We start from the raw sequence: 20,131 nt of genomic DNA, 5'->3' as shown, positions 1-20,131 counted from the left end.
TGGACAATGTGGATAGCAAGAAAATTTTTCCCAGATTGGGGGACTCAATTACTAGGGGTCATGAGTTCAAAGTGAGAGGAAGAATGTTTATGGGAGATATGCATGGAAAGTCCTTTATGCAGAGGGTGGTGGGTGCCTGGAATGCGTTGCCAGTAGAGGTGATAGATGCAAACACGATAGTGTCTTCTAAGATGTATCTGGATAGGTACATGGATGGGCACGGAGCAAAGGGATGCAGACCCTTAGTAAATAGGTGACAGGCTTAGTCAGAGGATCTCGGTCGGCGCAGGCTTGGAGGGCCGAAGGGCCTGTTCCTGTACATTAATTTTCTTTGTTCTTTGTTCTAATAGAGAGGGGAGGGTTGGGGCTGAGGAAGTTAAGTGGGATGGTGATGGGTGAATGCAGGTAGGGATTGGTGGGGATTAGCCAGTGAGGTGTGAGGTGCGGATGGTTGGGAGAGAAGATGGGCAGGTTGCTTCAGGTCAAGGAGGTGGGAATGAGAGGAAGGGTTGGACATGGAATGGCGCTGAGGGTGGGCGATTTTAACACTGGTGAATTCCATGTTTAGGCCTTCGACTGTTGGCTCCCGAGGAGCAATATGAGGTGTTATTCCTCCAGTTTGCATGTGGTGTCATTGTGGCCCAGGATGGGCATGTCACCCAGCGAGTGGCAGGGAATTTAAAATCTTTGGCAACTGGAAGGTGTTGTCGTTTGTCACATAAAACGTGTAGTTGGTCTACGAAGTGGTTTCTGAGTCTTGGTCTCACTGATGTAGAGGAGACCATATCGGGAGCAGTGGGTACAGTAGATCAGGTTGGCAGATGTACAGGTGAAGCCCTGTCTAATATGGAAGTTTTGTTTTCGGCCTTGAAGGGGGTTAAGGGCAGCAGTGTAGTGACAGGTACAGCACTTCCCGTGGTTGCAGCAAAGGGGCCGGGTGTGGTGGGGCTTGTGGGGAGTGTGGAGCACACAAGGGAGTCGCAGAGTGAGCAGTCCCTGTGAAAGGCAGATAGAGGTGAGGAGGGAAATATCTCTTTGGTCAAGGGGTTGGATTGTAGGTGGTAGACGCGGCAGAGAATCATATGTTGGATGCGGAGTTTGTTGAGGCCATGGACCATGTCCAAAACCTTCCTCTCTTTCCTGGAGCTCTAATTCTCCAACTCTGGTAACCACTTCAAAACTAACATCCATTTCAAGCCCACCGACTCCCACAGCTACCTGGACCACACTTCCTATCATCCACCTAGCTACAAGAATGTAATCCTCTACTCTCAATTCCTCTGCCTCTGCCACATCTGCTCCCAAGTTGGCACAGTCTACTCCCACACATCCCAGATGTCCTTCCATTTCAAAGACCGCAGCGCCCCTCCTTTCATGATGAAAACTACCCTCAACCCACATCTCTTGTATTTCCCACATTTCTACCTTCAAAAATCCTCCCCTCAAGAAAATAAAGGCAGAATCCCCCTTGTCCTCACTTATCACCCAACCTACCACCACATCCAATGTATCACTCATTTTCACCACTTCCGCCACCTACAATCCGACCCCAAGAATAAAGAGATTTATCTCCCAGATCCCTTCCACCTCCCCACTTCTAAAGAAATGTCCTGATCTGAAATGTCAACTTTCCTGCTCGTCTAATGCTGCTTGGCCTGCTATGGTCCTCCGGCTGGACACTGTGTTGTCTCTGACTCCAGCATCTGCAGGCCTTGCTATCTCTGACTTCTTCCTCACAAGCTTTGTTCATGTTTGCTTTCTTTACAGAAGAATACTTGCGTGTTTACCCCTACATGACAGTTTGTGAATAGTACAGATGCCGGTCTCTACTAACAGGGTTCCAATCTGTGCTTGGAGACTAGAATAGATTTCAGGATTCATCGCCTTGTCCACTCAGGCCACAATCACAGCGGGCACAGCTCTGTCGATATAATTTAATAAAAATTGCAGGAAGGTTAGAACAGTGCAGTTGACCGCTCGATATATGTTTCTGTGTGGGTCCGCAATAGTAGCAATTCAACCAGACTCAGTGGCCACTCCCTTTCCCCACCTTGCTGTGCCATACTTATTTGTCATCTTTCTTTGCTCTTGCTCTCAGAATGAAACAATAAAAATTGGCTGGATTCAAATCCAACTGCTGAGACGCCCTGGCATTCCCCTGTTGCATATGGTATGAGCGGTTGGAATGTTGTTAAATTCCCCTTGGGGATTCATCTCATTGAGAAGAGTCCAACTATTTCTCTGGTATTTCACTGCACCCATAGATTTGTCCAATGGCCTGAAAGGGAAAATGACTGGAAATGAGTAATCATTTGGACTCAGAGACGCACCTAACCAGAGACCAGAATCAGAATTCAGCAGTTTCAAAGAGGTGATGCAGTGGGAGTGTTCGGTTTGGAATCTCGAGTCACAGGGAATACTTTAAGGGCATGGTCTCAAATACTCCTGTGACAACTGGTGAATTTGAGAAATAAAAATAATTGCACTTTAAAACTAGGTCTAGCCAACATCTGAGTGAAAGCCTTTGAAATTTAAAATCCCATTTCTGGACGTGAGCAAAGATGATCAGACCAGCAGAGCACTGAGGGAGTGGTGCACCCTTTGGATTAGAGAGTGAAGGGCCCTCTACCCCCCAGCTGGATGTAAAAGAGTCCATGTCACAGTTTGGACAAAGAACAATGTGTCGTGTTGTCCTCTGTCAGGAGAACCAGTGGGACAGTTACTTTTACCATGTTGTTAATGGGAGATTGTAGATTTTCCTACATTACGATCATGAATCCATTTAGAAGGACTAATGTGTTGGAAAACACTTTACTGTCCCAGTGATGTTGAAAGGCGCAATGTAAAGGTGAGGATTTATTCTTTCAAAATCCATGTGTCTGGTTATTGGGCTCATTTGGAGTTCCATTCCCAATTGGAAATTTAGCGAATGGAAAGAATAAAATATACTTACGAGCAACACGATAAATCTTATTGCACTTAATTGATAATTGACTTGAATTCTTGCAGTGATGTTAGGTATGGCCATGTCAGATCCTTTCTTGTTTGTGGTATTCATTACTAATGTAGACATCAATATGGAATCTTGACTGGGTAATTTGACGAAATCACAAAATTGACCAGATAGTCGATAATGGAGAAGACGTTTTCCGACTTCAACAGGAGAGCAATGCTTTGTATGAGTGAGTTAAAAATTAGAAATGTAACCCAATTTGGAGAATTGCACTGTCATATGTTTGAAGTGGGCAAGCAAAGCAACATACTTCACAATACAAGGGAAGGTACTGGGCGAGGGAGGAGAAATGAGGGACATTAGGGTGAATGGCAACACATCCCTGAATTTGGCAGGACAGGTAAATCAGGTGCTGAAGATGGCATGTAGGATGTTTTCCTTAAGATTGAAATTTCTGGGTTCAAGTGGGATTGTTATTGTTACAATGCTGTGAAATTAAGACACGACAGTTTGCCAGGGAGCTCACTTAGGAGCTGCAGACAGATATGAGCTGGAAGAATAAAGGATAAAGAATAAATGGCAGAGGGCGGAAAAAAATTGGCAAGGCTTATTGACACCTCCTTCTGTGTGTTTGTCCAGGTTGTTCGTGGATACAGGGACCTGCGGAGGACAACGACTGGCAATACAGTGCAGGAATTGTTGCTAATTTCAGGGTTGAGAAATGATGTTATAGGTTCCAATATCTACTTGATTAATCTTTAGTTCTGTCAATGCCATGATTCACCTTACAATCTTTCCTGAGCTCAGTGTCTCGTAAGAAGTGTTTGTGTTTCACATTAGATGGAGCACAAGCAACAAACAAAAGGACAGCTTGTTCACTGGTGGTTTTTCTTTCTTCTTTCAGGTGACAAAGGGGTAACGCTCAAAAAACTGTGATTTCAAATGAACCTGGTGGGCTATGAGCTGGTGCCGAGTGACCTCTGACTCTGGGGATTAGAAATAGATCCCTGACAGCAAATGCGAAATAACTTCTCCAATAACCACACCCAGTGTTAGTCCACTGACGTTGTTTTGTGCTTTGGAAGCACGAGTAGCTTCATATACAACAGGACATCATAGACATGCTCGAGCAGCTGACTGAGGCAGTAACAGAGACAGACACTTTGATTCAGGAGACTATGGAAAAATGAGATAGTGTTCAGCTTCAGATTGTGAACATGTATCTGGGGCCATAGGAATAGCTGTAGAGGTGGCAGCAAGCAGCGGGTGAGCATCAGACACAGCTCAGTACATGGGGGCATGATAGAGTCTGTCAGGGTAAAGTCATGAATCCGGCTAGAGAAGGGTAAATAAGCATTGGGATTAATGCAGCTGTTTTCAACAACTCTCAATTTTCAAGGGTATTTAATTTGAAAAATCTGTCTGTTCTATTGGGCGCTCAATGCACCCCTACAGATCAGTAAAATCCCCTCAAGCCCAATATTGATATTTGGTGTTTAGAGTGCAAAAGCAATGTACCTGGACATTAATTGTAGAATCATACAATCAGACAACAATAAAGATGCCATTCTACCCATTGAGTCTGTAAGTCAGAACAACTCTAAATCTATGTTTGTATCACTTTCCAGAACGAGGTTGGTTTGTAAAACTAAGAGCTACTCAAGAGAAGCTTGTGGGACAAATTCAGGTTCCTTTTCTCTGCTAAGGCTGGCACATTGGTGGCATTCACTGACACAAGAGAGAAATGACTCTCATTACTGCTGAAATTCAAATATCATCACAGTTTAGAAATAGGGAGAAAGATTAGCCATGATGCATAATACCTTTCAGAACGGCACGGGAGCTGGGTAGGACTTGAACCCCCACTCCCCCCGTCTGTAATCAAGCACCTTAGCCATTACACCACTTGCTCACTCCACTGGGGTATGCTGCATATTGCAGTTATGGTGTTAACATGGACATGAGCAACAATAGTAACATGGACGACATGAACAGCCAGCAAAGTTGATCGCTGTCACTGCATCAGTTCAATGGCCCCAACTTTGTGATGCGGCAAGTTGCAGTGGCAAAGAAAACGCATTTGTCCTCGGGAAGCTGCCATCCACCCTATGGCTGCTCAGCCAATCAATGAGGTCACTACTGTCCTCATAAATCTGTTATTCCTCCATAACGTGATGAAAACTCGAGCCTAATCACGTCATCGTATATTCCCATTATTGTTCCGAAGTTTAGATTACTTTAAAGACCTGTGTTTGTTTACAGGAAATTGAATAACTTGGAATGAGAGATAAAGCCCTTCTTGCAATTTAACCCAGTGCAGAGACAACGATATTAGAAAGTTTTGAGAGCAAAAACATTACCTCCATTCCTCCCCACACAAATGTCGCTCTTCACGAGTTGAATGTTTGCAGCATTTTTCTTTATAATTGAGGCATTTTGAGATACAGGCGTCCCCAAGCCCACAAGCGGCACATGCTGTTTTCGGTAGTATGGTGATTAGTGTCCCTGTCTGTCATGCTGGAGACCAGGCTTCAACTCCCTGCCACGGTGAATCAAACTCATTTTTGATTCAACTTTTGATGATGTCTGTGTACAGTTTGTGCCGTCTCCCCTTATCTCCGTTGAGGCTTCTTCTCACAGGCGAAACATATGCGGGTTAGTTGAATTGGCCATGAGAAATTGCAGGGATGTGCAGACCAGCTAGTTCAGCCGTGGGAAATGTAGGTTGACGGAAAGCTCTTCACATGTCTGAGGATGGGTTACTGGACCTGCAACGTTAACTGTGATGTTTTCTTCGCAGATGTGGCTGGAACTGACAAGCTTTTCCAGCAAATTTTGATTGTTTCGAGAGTTTGTGCACCCTCACTGGGCTGAATGGCCTATGTCTGTACGGGCGGGTTTCTATGATCCCTGACTCGATGCATTGTAGTCTCATTTAGGATTTTAAAATCATGTGCTTCAAAACGTGTGGCTCATTATCATCAGTTCTGAAGAGAGGTGGCCTCAGGAAAAAAACAGTCCTTCTGGAAATTTATCACAGCGCTGAGTCAGTGATAGAGGACGGATCATTGAGCTATAATATCATCCGTGTTTCTCTCTCCTCAGGTGATCCTTCTCCTGATGAAAATTATGCTTTTTGGTTGATAATTGAGGTATTACCCATCGGTCCTGATCATTATCCAAATAGTCTGGTCCAAGAAATTCTGTTCTGCTCAGCAACATATTCCCACAGCCTAATGCCTCAACAATCCCTGCTCCATGATGTTTTTCCCTTCAACCTCTTGCTGTTTCATGTGTCCACACTTGTTGCATCAGAATTCAACTACGACTCTTTGAGATTTCTCTTTGTTCCACAATTACCAACCATCCTTTACCTCCCTCGGTTCACATCGCCGAGGCACTGCCCAATCTGACACTCATTTTCACATTGACACCATTCAGTCTGTCCTGTTACAGTCACTGCCGCTTGGTGAACGTGCTCCAGATTTATATGAAACCGTGAAACCAGTCGATTCTCTTTGATACTGCGGTTGTGTGACCAAACATTATGTAATAGCTTCTTGCTGACATGCAACAGTGATTATTGGAGCATCAGCCTCGGGAAAAAGACAAAAGAAACATCGATGGAAAGATAATTTTCTGTGGGTTTCTGCATCATTTATTTCCTTTCTTCATTCGGCTATCGCTAGAGGATTGTGTGCAGTTCTGCAATTCACATTACAGCAGAGATGTGATAGCACTGGAAATGATGCAGAAGAGAATTGCCGGGATATGGCCTGGGCTGAAGACTTTCAGTTATAAAGACAGATTCCACAGACTGGGTTTGTTTTCCTTAGAGCAGAGGAGATTTACAGGCGGCAAGATTGAGAAGTACAAAATGATGGGGGATATTGATAGGGTAGACTGAAAGAAACATTTACTCTTGATGGTGAGATCGATGAAAAGAGTGGAATAGATTTAAAGTAAGATGTCGGAAGGTTTGAGTAGATGGGCAGAAAACCTTTTCCAGCTAGTGGGTGTTTGGAATTTGAAAGCCAGTGCCTGTCAGTGTTCTAGAGGCAGACATCCAATTAATGTAAGAATCTTTCAGACGTAAATTTGTGATGCTAAGGCATAGAAGGTGACGTGCCAAGCGATGGAAAATAGAATTTGGATCGCAAAGCAGTTTTATTTGCCTAGTGTGCTCATAGGGCTCTAAAGCGTAATAGGAGTCATGTGCTGTCCTCGGTAGTATAGTGGTTAGTATCCCTGCCTGTCACGCAGGAGACCAGGGTTCAATTCCCTGCCGAGGAGGCTTCGTGCCTTTTAGATTCATCCTTGGGTGCTGTCCATGCGGAGCATGTGCCTTCTCCCCTGGTCTTCATTGTGCTTCCTTCTCACAGGTGAAACATCTGCTGGTGAGGTGAATTGACCGTGTGAAATTGCCCACCATGTGCAGGGACATGCAGACCAGATAGTGCAGCGTAGGGAAATGCATGTTTACGGAAAGCTCTTCTCCGGTCTGAGGTAGCGTCACCGGACCCGAAACCTTAACTCGGATGTTTTCTTCACAGATGCTACCAGACCTGCTGAGCTTTTCCAGCAACTTTACTTTCCTTCAAGAAATGGCGCAGCCTCACTGTGCTGAATGGCCTCTGTCTATACGGTCGGGTTCCGTTGATCTCTGACTCTATGCAGTGTAGTCTCATTTTCGATTTTGAAATGGTCTACACCAAAATATGTGGCTCATTAACAGTGGTTCAGATGAGAGGTGGCCTCAATACGACTTGTTGGAACAACCCTGCGCACTGTTCTCGAGTCTGGAAAACAATTGCTCACAGACAATTTCACATCCACGCTGTCACGGGAATTCTCATTCTGTGACATGACCCACAGGAGACCAACTGTCATCAATATTTCTATGTTAAAGAATACAGCTATTTACTTACATCTCTCAAAGAAGGTTGAAATTAGCGTCAGTGCATCTCACTAGTTGGATACGAAATCATAGCAAGAAGTAACGGGTCCTCGCTGAAGGGTGCTTCTGCCACTGATAATCTGTTTCTTGTGTTGTTTCACAAGGGTCGGTGCGAGGCCGCTTTGGAGAGACTTTGGAGCAGGAAGAGGCCAGTCGGTCCTTCCAGCCTGCTCCACTGTTCACATTGATCGTAGGGATTCTACAACTCAGTACCCTATTTCACTTTTCACCACAGATCCTTTTAGTGTCTCCTCGCCTTCAGTACCATGAATAATTCCATCTTATAAAACTAATCACTATTTTAGCTTCAATTGTTTTGTGTACCACAACATTCTTCAGCCTCATTGCTTTCTGGTGCCGATATTCTCCTCACCTCAGACCTAAATGGGTTGCAGCTTATCCTCAAATTGTGATCTCTGGTAATGGACGCTCCAGTGATCGGGAAAACATATCGAAATTCTCTGCGCTAGACAATCTCATTCGCACTGCAAGAAAGGAAATTACTGTTTTGGCTCTCACAACTGAATAGGTTTACCCAATATCTTGCTCAGCTCCCCGCTTCCAGGAAGCACTTCAATCAGGAACAAATGTATCAAATGCTTTGCAATGCGCTAAGGACTGATGCTGCAAACTTGCAGAAGTCACCCTTTCCACTCTCACGATATCCCCACGAGCTTATACAAGTGAGATGGATGGATTTGTTTTCTCCGACACTCACTCATTTGAAGACAACTTTCGAACTGCTCAATGAGATAAATTTAATTCTTTTCGATCATTGGAACCACTTGTATTAATATGCACGCAGCAAATTGACTACCAAACAGGTATGCAGCCCTTCCTGGAATTTATCACAGCGCTGTGTCAGCAATATGGGATAGATCATTGAGCTAAAACGTCATCCGCGTTACTCCCTCCTCAGATGATCCTTCTCCTGTTGAAAAATTATGCTTTTTGTTAATAATTGAGGCATTTCCTGTGGGTACTGTTCATCATCCAAACACAGTGACTGGTGTGGTCCATGAAATTCTGTTTTGCTCAATGACATTTTCCCACAGCCTGATGCCCACAAAACCCTGCTCCACACCAATAAAAGCTGGTCCGGATGGGGTTAGAGCTCACAGGCTTGACATTTCATACACCTCTGTACCGTCATCGAAGGACCATGTGCTCACCGATTGTGTCTTTTATTCCTTGTGACACGTGCTGCAGAAATGAGGCAAAATATCAAACATTTTCATGAAAATATTCTCCAAGGTGGTGATTTTTCCCTTGCTGTTACATGTATCCACATTTGTTGTGTCAGAATTCAATCACAGCTCTTTGAGATTTCTCTTCGCTCCACACCTACTAACCGTCCTTTACCTTCATCGGTTCACTTCGCCGAGGCACTGCCAAATCTAACACTCATTTTGACATTGACACCATTCAATCTGCCCTGCTTTAGTCAATGTTGCTGGGCGCACGTTCCCCAGTTTCACCGTTGGTACCTTCAAGCCAGTTGATCTGTTTAGAACCTGCCTCTGTAAGATCAAACCTTATTTAAGAGCTTTTACTGACACAAATCAGTGATTATTGGAGTATAGGAACACAGGAAAGGATAAAAGGCCATTTTGATCAGAAGAAATTTCGTTGTAGAAGCCCAGTTTCTGTGGTTTCCTGTGCCACTCATTTCATTTTCTCATTCGGTTATAGCTAGAGTATTGTGCACAGTTCCGTAATTCACATTATAGCAAGACTGTGATAGCTGTGGAAATGGTGCAGATGCTATTTACCTGGATATTGTCTGGACTGAATTGTTTCAGTCATGAAGAGGGATTGAACAGACTGAAGTTGTTGTTCTTCGAGCCGAAGTGATGAAGAGGGAACATGGCCGAGACGTACAATATAATGAAGAATATTGACAGGGTAGACTGAAAGAAATGTTGCCCCTTGATGGAGGATTGATAACCAGAGGGGCTAAGATATAAAATGTTTGATGGATGGGTTTGCGTTGATGTGCAGAAAAACGTTCTGAGCCAGCATCTTTTTGGGCTCTGTGCCATACTGCCTGGAAGTGTCCTGGAGGCAGATTCCCTGATCCCCTTATGAGGCGTTCAGATGGCTTAAATGATAGAAAATGGAATTAGGATCGTTAAGGGGTTGTTTTTGACTTGTGCACGAGTAAGAGGCTTTTGCACTCGTGCTGTCCTCAGAGGTATAGTAATTAGGGTCCCTGCCTATGAGGCAGGGTGAACAGGGTTTACTTCCCCAGCAGGTAGGATGGAAGCATTTTGGGGCCTTTCATTGAAAGTGACCCAGGTTTGATTCCCACTTTGGGTGACAGACCATGTTGAACTTGCACATTCTTCCCGTGCCTGTGTGGGTTTGCTTCGGTTTCTTGAATTGGCCATGAGAACTTGCCCTGTCGTGTGCAGGCCAGGTGGTTTATTTACGTCATAGGCGGTTTTACACAGATAGGATGTAACCACTTCGGAGCATTGATGCACATTCAACGGGTCGAATGTTCTCTGAATATGCCATAGGTTTTTTTTTAATGATATCTGACTCTAAGTATTTTTGTCTCAGTTAGGATTTTATTATTGTCTGCTCCAAAACGTGGAGCTCATCATTATCTGTGATAATGGGGACTGCAGATGCTGGAGAATCCAAGATAACAAAGTGTGGAGCTGGATGAACACAGTAGGCCAAGCAGCATCTCAGGAGCACAAAAGCTGACGTTTCGGGCCTATTCGGAAGAAAGATTGCCTAAATACCCGAAACCCAGGTGTCAGCGAAAATGACTTCAAATTGCATTTACTGAAATCGCAATTTCCCTGTACCAATTTTATTCTTCCAAAGTAAAGGCTGTAACTTTCATTGTGGAGACAAGGCCATAGTCTGAACACAGCCACTGCAAACATATCCATTTCACCACCTATTTGCCCAGGTAGCGGATGCTCGCAAAAAGGTTCTGCAGCCTGCTTGCCACGTGTTTTGTTTAATTTGCAGTGTCACTTGTGTTCCTATTTAGAAACACAGGCAGGTCGAGCCTAATGTAGCCTTTCTCTGTTGTAAACAGGCGATAGCTTTACAGCACCATCATTGCATTAAATATTGGTTGGGGATTCCAGGCACTAGGTTTTGAAGCCAATGAGTTCATATCTTAACATCATTGATCTCATTGTGTTCAAACTTTAACCAAGCATTTATAGTAATAATTTGTCAACCTCGGGAGAAATGCTTCCAAACTCACCTGAAGAATTTTGATTTTATGGGTCTTGAAATTTTACGTAGAAGGAAGGGAAGTTGGCCTCGAAAATGTTTAATACCGAGATCTGCGCACACATAAAATGATTGTGGTTGGCCATCCGAATGCTTCCCGACACAGGGCTGTCTGACTCTCAGTGAAGTTTCTTTAATAAACTCTCCCAGGGACTTACAGCTGCTCCATGATTTTATGTGGTATGAGCGGTGATGGCCTTCAACTATTGTGATGCAATAATGATGCTGGTTCCTGAATTAGTTGTGTGTCACGTGGTACTGAATCGTTCAGTGAGATGTAATTACATCCCCGGGTATTTATATTTGTACATTACAGTGACGGGCACTTGGTGTCTGACCTTAAGTGATACAAGTCTGTGGACACTATATTTCTATCAATGACATTCATGGCGCTTTTTCTCGATAAAGTTTGAGAAATATTGTCTTGCTGTTTGACTTTGTGGACAATAACTGGAAAATGGGAATAGAACCCAGTCGGTGTTTTTTTGTAAACCCCGCAAAGATCATTTATGCCTCGTTTTGTCTGTCCTGGATCCATCCCATGACATACAGACTAGAATCAGTCCCCCAGAAGCAAGGTTAGAGCCGAATGTATGGAGAAGAAGGAGTTAAATTCGAGGAGCAGAGGGTTGACACAATGAAGTCGACAAGGGTGGAAGGAGGGAGCCAGAGCGATGGACAGATGGAGACAGGGGAAATTTGTTTAGAGGGACAGAGGAAGAGAGAGGGAGAGAGGGAGACAAACAGGGATTAAGCTTCGACATTTGTTCTCAGTCATCATTTGGAAATCATTGCGGGATGACCACTTCCTAAATTCCGCACAACAACGGGCGCAAGCATGGGGCTTGTGGCGCAACGGTAGCGCGTCTGACTCCAGATCAGAAGGTTGCGTGTTCAAGTCACGTCAGGCTCATTGTGTTTATTTAGAAGCTCAATTCCCCATAGTTCAAAATAACAGCACAATGTATTCTCTGTGGCTGTATATCGTTCAATTTCTTCTTTCGATTACATGCTAAACCTTGTTGCCAGATTCAGTTGTGTTTCATGTTTCAGGCAAGTGGTGTATCCATTGGTTGGGCAAGCATTGTTAGGGCGACATGGTGGCTCAGTGATGGGCACTGCTGGCTAATAGCCCCAGTTATGTGGCTTCAATTGTACTGCCCAGAAATTGTCTGCGCGGGTAACCTCCCACAGTCCAAAGATGTGCAGACTAGGTGGATAAGCTGTGCTAAATTACCTGTAATGTTCAGGGAGGGGGAGATTTGCTGGGTTGGAGGGGGGTTGGATCGAATGGCCTGTTTTCAGAGTGTCTGGCTTCTATGACAATTGCCTGAAATGCCCATTTCCTTCAGTGTGAGAAATAAATCATGAACTGTTTACCGTAAGGTTCAAATATACAGCCGTCTTCCTCTGAGCAGTTGTTTGGTTCATTTGGTGACAGCACAGTGTGAATAAACATTACACTGACAATTTAGGACTTATTGTACAGACACCTAATTTTATGTTTCAGTCGATCAGGAGATTCTTCCATCCCCATCCTTGTCTGCCTTCCAGAGAGACCACTGTCTCCGCGACTCCCTTGTCCGCTCCACACTCCCCTCCAACCCCACCACACCCAGCACCTTCGCCTGCAACCACAGGAAGTGCTACACCTGCCCCCACACCTCCTCCTTCACCCCCATCGCAGGTACCAAGATGGCTTTTCTTATTAAGCAGTTGTTGACCCGCACATCTGCCAATGTAGTATACTGTATCCACTGTACACAGTGTGGCTTCCTCTACGTGGAGGAAACCATTCGGAGGCTTGGGGACCGCTGTGCAGAACACCTCCGCTCCGTTCGCAATAAACAATTGCACCTCACAGTTGCGAACCATTTTAACTCCCCCTCTTATTCCTCAGGCGACATGTCCTACTTGGGCCTCCTGCAGTGCCACCATGATGCCACCCGAAGGTTGCAGGAACAGCAACTCATATTCCACTTGGGAACTCTGCAGCCCAATGGTATCAATTTGGACTTCACAAGCTTCAAAATCTCCCTCTCCCCCCACCGCATCCCAAAACCAGCCCACCTCGTCCCGTACCCCCAATGCATCCCAAAACCAGCTCAGCTCGTCCCTGCCTTCCTAACCCTCCTCAAGCCACACTTCCATTTCCCAGCTGCTCACCTCTTCCCACCTCCTTGACCTGCCCGTCCTCCCCAGACTGACATATCCCCTCTCCATCTCCCCACCTATAGTCTCCTCTCCACCTATCTTCTCCTCGATCCATCTTCGGTCCACCCCCCCTCCCAATTTATTTCAGACCCCTCCACCCATCCCCCTCTCTGATAAAGGGTCTAGGCCTGAAACGTCAGCTTTTGTGGTCCTGAGATGCTGCTTTGCCTGCTGTGTTCATCCAACTACATGCTTTGTTATCTTGGATTCTGCAGCATCTGAAGTTCCCATTATCACTGATCCAATTTTAACCTCACTGCGAAGCCTCTTCCAGGGATGCCAAACCTGAAGAAGTTACCCTCCTCCCTCCCGCCTGCTGTGTTCATCCAGCTTCACACCTTGTTATCTGAGGAATATCTGAATTTCAGGCAGGACGACAGGTCAAGGGGGCGGGTTGAGGTTAGTAGGTAGGAGATGGCGATGGGGCTTGTGGTGGGAATGATGGGAGGAAGGACAGGTTAGGGAGGCTGGGACAAGCTGGGCTGGTTTTGGGATGCGGTAGGGGGAGGAGCGATTTTTAAGCTTGTGGAAGCAGCCCAATGGTATCAATGTGGACTCCACAAGCTTAAAAATCCCTCCTCCCCCTACTGAATCCCAAAACCAACCCAGCTTGTCCCGGCCTCCTTAACCTGTCCTTCCTCCCACCTATCCTATCCTCCCACTTCAGGATACAGAATTGGATTGAAAGTAAAAGGCAAAAAGATGGTGATGGAGGGTTACATTTCACACTAGGGGTCTGTGACAAGCAGTGTGCTGTAAGGATTGGCGCTGGACCCACTGCTCTTTGTCCTTTTATGAACATGATTTGGATGTGAAGATAGGAATTATGGTTAGTGAATTTGCAGATGACACCAAAATTGGAGGTGTAGTGGACAGTGAAGAAGGTTACCTCGGAGTGTAACTTGATCTTGATCAGATGGGGCAATGGGGCGAAGAATGGCAGATGGAGTTTAATTCAGATAAATGTGACAAGCTGCATTTAGGAAATGCAAATCAGGGGAGTGCTTAGACACTTAATGGTAAGGTCCTGGGGAGTGTTGCTGAACAAAGAGACCTTGGAGTGCAGGTTCATAATTCCTTCAAAGTGGAGTCAGAGGTAGAGAGTTTGGTGAAGAAGGTGTTTGAGATGCTCGCTTTGATTGCCCAGTTCATTGAGTGGAGAAAATTAGGAGCTCATGTTGCAGCTGTATAGGACATTGGTTAGGCCTCTTTTCTGATATTGTGTTCAATTCTGGTCTCCCTGCTACAGGGAGGATGTTGTGAAATTTAAAAGCGTTCAGAAAATATTTACCGGGATGTTGCCAGGGTTGGCGGGTTTTAGGCTATCGAGAGAGGTTGAATAGACTGAGGCTATTTTCACCCGAGTGTCAAAAGTTTTATCAAATCATGGGAGGCATTGATGGGGTGAGTAGACAAGGTCTTGCCCTCGGGGTCGACCAAGAGGCATAGGTCTACCAAGAGGCATCGGTCTAACGTGAGAGGGGAAATATTTAAAAGGGACCTAAGGGGCATTTTCTTTTCAGCAGAGGGTGGTGAGTGTATGGAACTTGCTGTCAGAGGGTGTGGTGGACGCTGGTACAATTACAACATTTAAAAGCCATCTGTGTGGGTATATTAGTGGAAGGAATTAGACGGATGCGGCTCAAATGCTGGAAAATAGAATTACATTAGTTTAGGTTTTCTGGGAAGCATGGACGAGTTGGTATTTCTACCACTCAAAGACTCTGCAAACTCTAATTTCACTCAGAATCAAAAAAAATTACCACATCTCAGATGGAGCCGTGCGGCTCACCTTCGCGATGCTGGCGCTCCACAATGAGGAAATGCATATCTCTTTTTGTTTCAGTCACTTGCCTTATCCCTGTAACTGTAAGAGGGGCACTCTCGGCGGCATGGCGTGGGCTGGGAACCCCGGAGAGGGACACTCTCGGCGGCATGGCGTGGGCTGGGAACCCCAGAGTGGGACACTCTCGGCGGTGGCGTGGGCTGGGAACTCCGGAGAGGGACACTCTCGGCAGCATCGTGTGGGCTGGGAACCCCGGAGAGGGACACTCTCGGCGGCATGGCGTGGGCTGGGAACCCCGGAGAGGGACACTCTCGGTGGAAGTATGCCATAATACCGGAGAAGGAAAGTGGGATTCTCTTTGTTATTTATTTTTTTCAAGTTTTATTCTCAGTCAAAGTGAATAATGTCTATGTATAAGCGACATTACACACTTTCCGCAGTATTTTTATATTGAATACTTATGACAACAAAGTATATTTTGTTCCAACTCTGCACGTTGCTACTTTTAACATAGCCATCTGATTCCCTTTTATATCGAGTGAATCTGACTCTGTCAGTCTGAGACAATGTTTTCCAGGGGGTTACCGCTCCCTGTGTGTAAATGTTCTTCCCCACATCACTTTTATTTCTTCTCCTCATGGCTTTAAATCTCTGCCTAACCGTTCTCGATCCTTTCAGACATGGGAGCATTCTCACCGTCTTATTTCCTTTGTCCATAGCCCTCATATTTTGGAAAGTTTCAATCAGACCAGCTCTCACTCTCCTATTCTGCAAGGAAATGTCTCAATTCTCCAAACTGCCTTTATCGCTGACATTTCTTATACACAGCGCTATTCACGGGAACCTATTCAGCGCTGTCTCCGATTGCTCCACCTCCCCACTAGCTGATGTTTCACGCCCAGAACTGAGCAACAAACAGCTGGAGGATTCACTCAGAGTTGGATTGTGTGCGCGCACATTACGACACGTTTGTTTTTGTTTTAACGTGTTTCCCTTTGCCCTGTTCGCCACAATGATTGCTCTGCCCCATCCCCACTTCAGCCAATCCAACCTCATTTAGCGAAGCTGCTTTCTCGAAAACTGATTGCAACTCTTGGCAAAAGTGATTACTTTTGATTTTGTTATAACGGGGACTGTTCGACACCCTTGCGTTAGACAGACTGACAAGAATTGGCTTTCAGCTCCACTCGATAGAAATGCATAAAATGCAAGAGAAGGAAAGTTTGGCAAATAGCAGCGAGAGTGGAATCTGACCCAACACGTGCAAAGCACAAGAGATTAACAGTTCATTTTCCTAACCCCTCAGCCGTCTCGTCACTGAAACCAAAGTTTACCATATGACCATGTTTATCTCATATCTCCAAACAGCTGAGTAAATTGTGCAGAGCAGCAGCTACCTCTCCTAGTATTAGTAACATGATAAACAGCAGACCACGATTCTGAGATGATGGTATGACGTCTGCAGGATGGGACTATCGAGCTCTCAATGAGACACTTCCTCATGTAAGTGAAGCACAATTTTTTAAAAAATGCTCAGGGTCAAGATCTGTTGAATCAAATTCTGTGAAGAGTTGAAGCCGGTGGAATGAAAAGCGCCGTGACAGCGGGGACTTAACGTTGTCTGTGAGGAATTGTCTTTCAGATTCAAGGAGAATATACAGTGTTGTTCCCAAATGAACTAAACAACGCAAAACGCCGCAGAAACTAATGTCTTCCAACGGAGTGTGTTTTGGTTAACATTACCATTTGTCATTTTCCTGACCATGATGCTTCAAGAATCAATGGTTTATATTCATAAATGCTACTCTGGGCAAGGTTTGATCTCGCAACCTCGGCATTTCACACATCTATCTCTGTGTGTCTTCTTGCAATATTAATTGATCCCAAAATATGATACTTCAGCACACGTTATGAGAAAAAGACGGGAATAACAGTCACGGCTGTGATTCGAATTTGAGTCAATATTGCTATGGCCGCAACACAGAGTACTAATCACAACGCAATCAGGGCGCAACATATTGACCAGACACAGAGTGAAAAATAATTCGGTGCTCGAGAACATGCCAGGAGCAGTGTCAGACGCACAATATGAATAATTGGCAAACAGCAGATTGAGATGGAGAACACAGAATGGCAGGAATCTATGCAGTTCGTGGTTCGAGAGGATATGAAAGCTCTGTGTTGAACCTGTAAAAGATTGAGATGAAGTGATTTCTACAAATAAAAACACATTAAGAACTCGTGGGATAGTGCAGCTGAACAGTGTTGAAGTACAAGGTCATTTGTGATCTCATTGAACGGTGAGCTGTGCTTGAAGTTGGCAATTTATGTCTGTGGGATGAACGTCAGTTGATAGAATTGTTCCAAATTGAAGTGTTCACTGTATTGAGGAAGCTGAGGAAGATGCAGAGTAAACTCATTCAGATGTGACTTCTGGGGCAGCAAATACCTTTCCTGCAGCACTGGTGAAATTGTACAGCACAGAGGAGAAACGTGGTGCATAGAATTTGGGTTGTTGGGCCCAGCAGCCTTTCAGAAGACAGGGCTTACTTGGATGTAAGACATCAGAGCAAATATGGATGGTCTTTACTGGTATATAAAGGCATCATAAAATAAACTGGAACAGGATTGACTCAAATTTAAAGACATTGGAAAAGACACAGATTGGGTTTACTCTGACATAACGACATTTTTCAAGTAAGCGGATTACTGGGCTGAGGGAAACCGTGAAGGAACGCACGGGTAGAAAACAGGAAAGACTGAGTGGTTATCAATCACCAATTTACCAGATGGTGGGAGGTTGGTGAGAGCAGATTGATGGGAAATACCCCGTTTTGAATGAGTCAAGTGCAAGAGTTCAGAGATTCAAAGTCAACGATGAGCGACAAAGAAACGTTTGCAGCAACATTTTTATTTAGTCAGAGCTATTCAAATCGGGAACGATTTTCGAGAAAAAAAAGCGAAGCTGATTCCAGAATTTTTAAAAGGCAAGTGTAATAACTAGATAATTGTAACCGAATAAGACTAAGTATAAAAAGAGCGTGTGGTTTTTATCGGTGCAGCAGCCTGTTCCATGTGTACTATTAGCAATCACAAAAGATCTGAGCTGTTTGGTTTAGCTCTCCAGAACTCTGTTCTTTACCGCAGCACTTAAACTGTCTTTTCAACTTGGCACCAAAATTTGATGACAACATTCAAAAGGCCCATTGAGAAAAAGCGAATTCCCTTCGATTGTTATAATGACCTGTGCCAGTTTGCAGGGAAGTGAATAATATGAAACAGATTAAATAACCATTCCCAGAATTTAAACCAGTGGAGGATCAGAAATATGAGAATGGTCATTGAACTGAAAGCCCAACTCTGTTTCTCTGTCCACAGATGGTTCTTCACTTGGGGAATATTTGCAGCTTTTTGATTGATAATTAAGAAATTTCCCAGGGATAGAACACTGCCCACAGTCAAAAACTGTCTTTTTTTTCTCTGATAAATTCCATTTTACTCAACATTGCTGTGTGATATTTCCCACACCCTGATGTCCCAACAATCCCTGCCCCACGTCACTAAAAGCTGCGCCGGGTGAGGTTGGAGCTCACAGCCTCGGCATTTCACGCGCCTCCATACCGTCAGAGAAGGACCGCGCGCTCACCAATTGCATCACTGGAGCCACAGCGTAGCCCCATGCGCTCACTGCCATCCCCATTTCCGGTTGTGACTTCCTGGCTGGGCCAATGAGTTTCTCTGTTTCTGGGCCTGGCAACTGGGGTTATATGGTTGTCTGCAGCAGTGGTTACATCCTTATGTGAGAGAGCTGGTGAAGAATCCGATATAATCTGCATTACCATTGAAAAATACATTTCAACACTCGCCTGCACTATCACCTGAGTCTTTGATATTTTGTAGAAATTTATCAATTTCAGTCTTTAACATACTCACTGATGGAATTTTCACGGCTTCTGAGAGCATCAGAGTTAAAGATTCCAGCCTACTGTGAATCCTCATATTACGGTGCACTGCTTGGAAAGTATTCCTGTTGTGTAGCTAGTGCTGTTCCTAACATACCCTCTGCCACTGTCATTTTTGGCAAAACTAGTGACCTCCCATGTGCGGCGCCGTGATTGTATAGTGGTTAGTGCTCTGTGTTGTGGCTGCAGAAATCTTGATTCAAATCTGAGTAAGGGCAAAGGGTATTTACTGCAATATATTTCATTCCTTGTGACACATGCTGCAAAAATGCATCAAACACTTTTCCGTGAAAATATTCTTCGAGGAGATGACATTCTTCTCTCAAATCCACGTTCTCTCACATATCTGTGTTTGATGAATCAGAATTCACACCCACATTTCTCTCCCTCCCACAATCACAAACTCTCCTTTATGTTTCTCTTTCCAGTTCACTGAGGCACTGTGCAACCTAACATTTGTTTTCACATTGACATTGTTCACTCTGTCCTGTTGCAGTCATTGTTGCTGTGTGAACGTGCCCCGTCTTACCACCAGGAACTTTAAACCAGTCAATCCTTTTAGATACTGTGGTTGCGAGATTAAAACTCACGTTGCATTTTTACTGACATGGGCCAAAGATTATTGGAACATCAGACTTAGGAAATCAACAGAGGGCAATACTGAGCAAAATAGACTTCATCGTTAAATACCAGTTTCTCTCGCTTTCTGCATCATTTATTTCATTTGTTTATTCGACGAGTGCTTGAGTATTGTGTGCAGTTCTGTAATTCACATTATTGTGGAGATGTGATAGCACTAGAAATGGTACAGAAGAGATTTACCAGGATATTGACTGTGCCAAAGAGTTTCAGTTACGAAGAGAGATTGAACAGACTGTGATCATTTTCCTCAGAGCAGAGAAGATGTAGAAAGTAATGAGTTATATTGATAGGGTAGACTCAAATAAACACTTCCCCTTGATGGAGGGATCAAGCACCAGGGACCGTCTATTTACAAA

At 44.6% G+C, this 20,131-nt stretch overlaps 2 non-coding genes across 2 annotated transcripts; both read left to right on the top strand.

The window, feature by feature from the left end:
* The first annotated feature begins 7,174 nt into the window (after positions 1 to 7,174).
* trnad-guc (transfer RNA aspartic acid (anticodon GUC)) lies at positions 7,175 to 7,246 on the top strand. The gene has a single exon. It is a non-coding gene; the product is annotated as a tRNA-Asp (tRNA).
* Positions 7,247 to 12,012: 4,766 nt separating this feature from the next.
* trnaw-cca (transfer RNA tryptophan (anticodon CCA)) lies at positions 12,013 to 12,084 on the top strand. Its single transcript has one exon. It is a non-coding gene; the product is annotated as a tRNA-Trp (tRNA).
* The last annotated feature ends 8,047 nt before the right edge of the window (positions 12,085 to 20,131 follow it).

The sequence above is a fragment of the Stegostoma tigrinum genome, unplaced genomic scaffold (genome assembly GCF_030684315.1).
Source record: "Stegostoma tigrinum isolate sSteTig4 unplaced genomic scaffold, sSteTig4.hap1 scaffold_110, whole genome shotgun sequence".
NCBI classification, from domain to species: Eukaryota; Metazoa; Chordata; class Chondrichthyes; order Orectolobiformes; family Stegostomatidae; genus Stegostoma; species Stegostoma tigrinum.
This window is presented reverse-complemented; position numbering and strand designations above follow the sequence as displayed.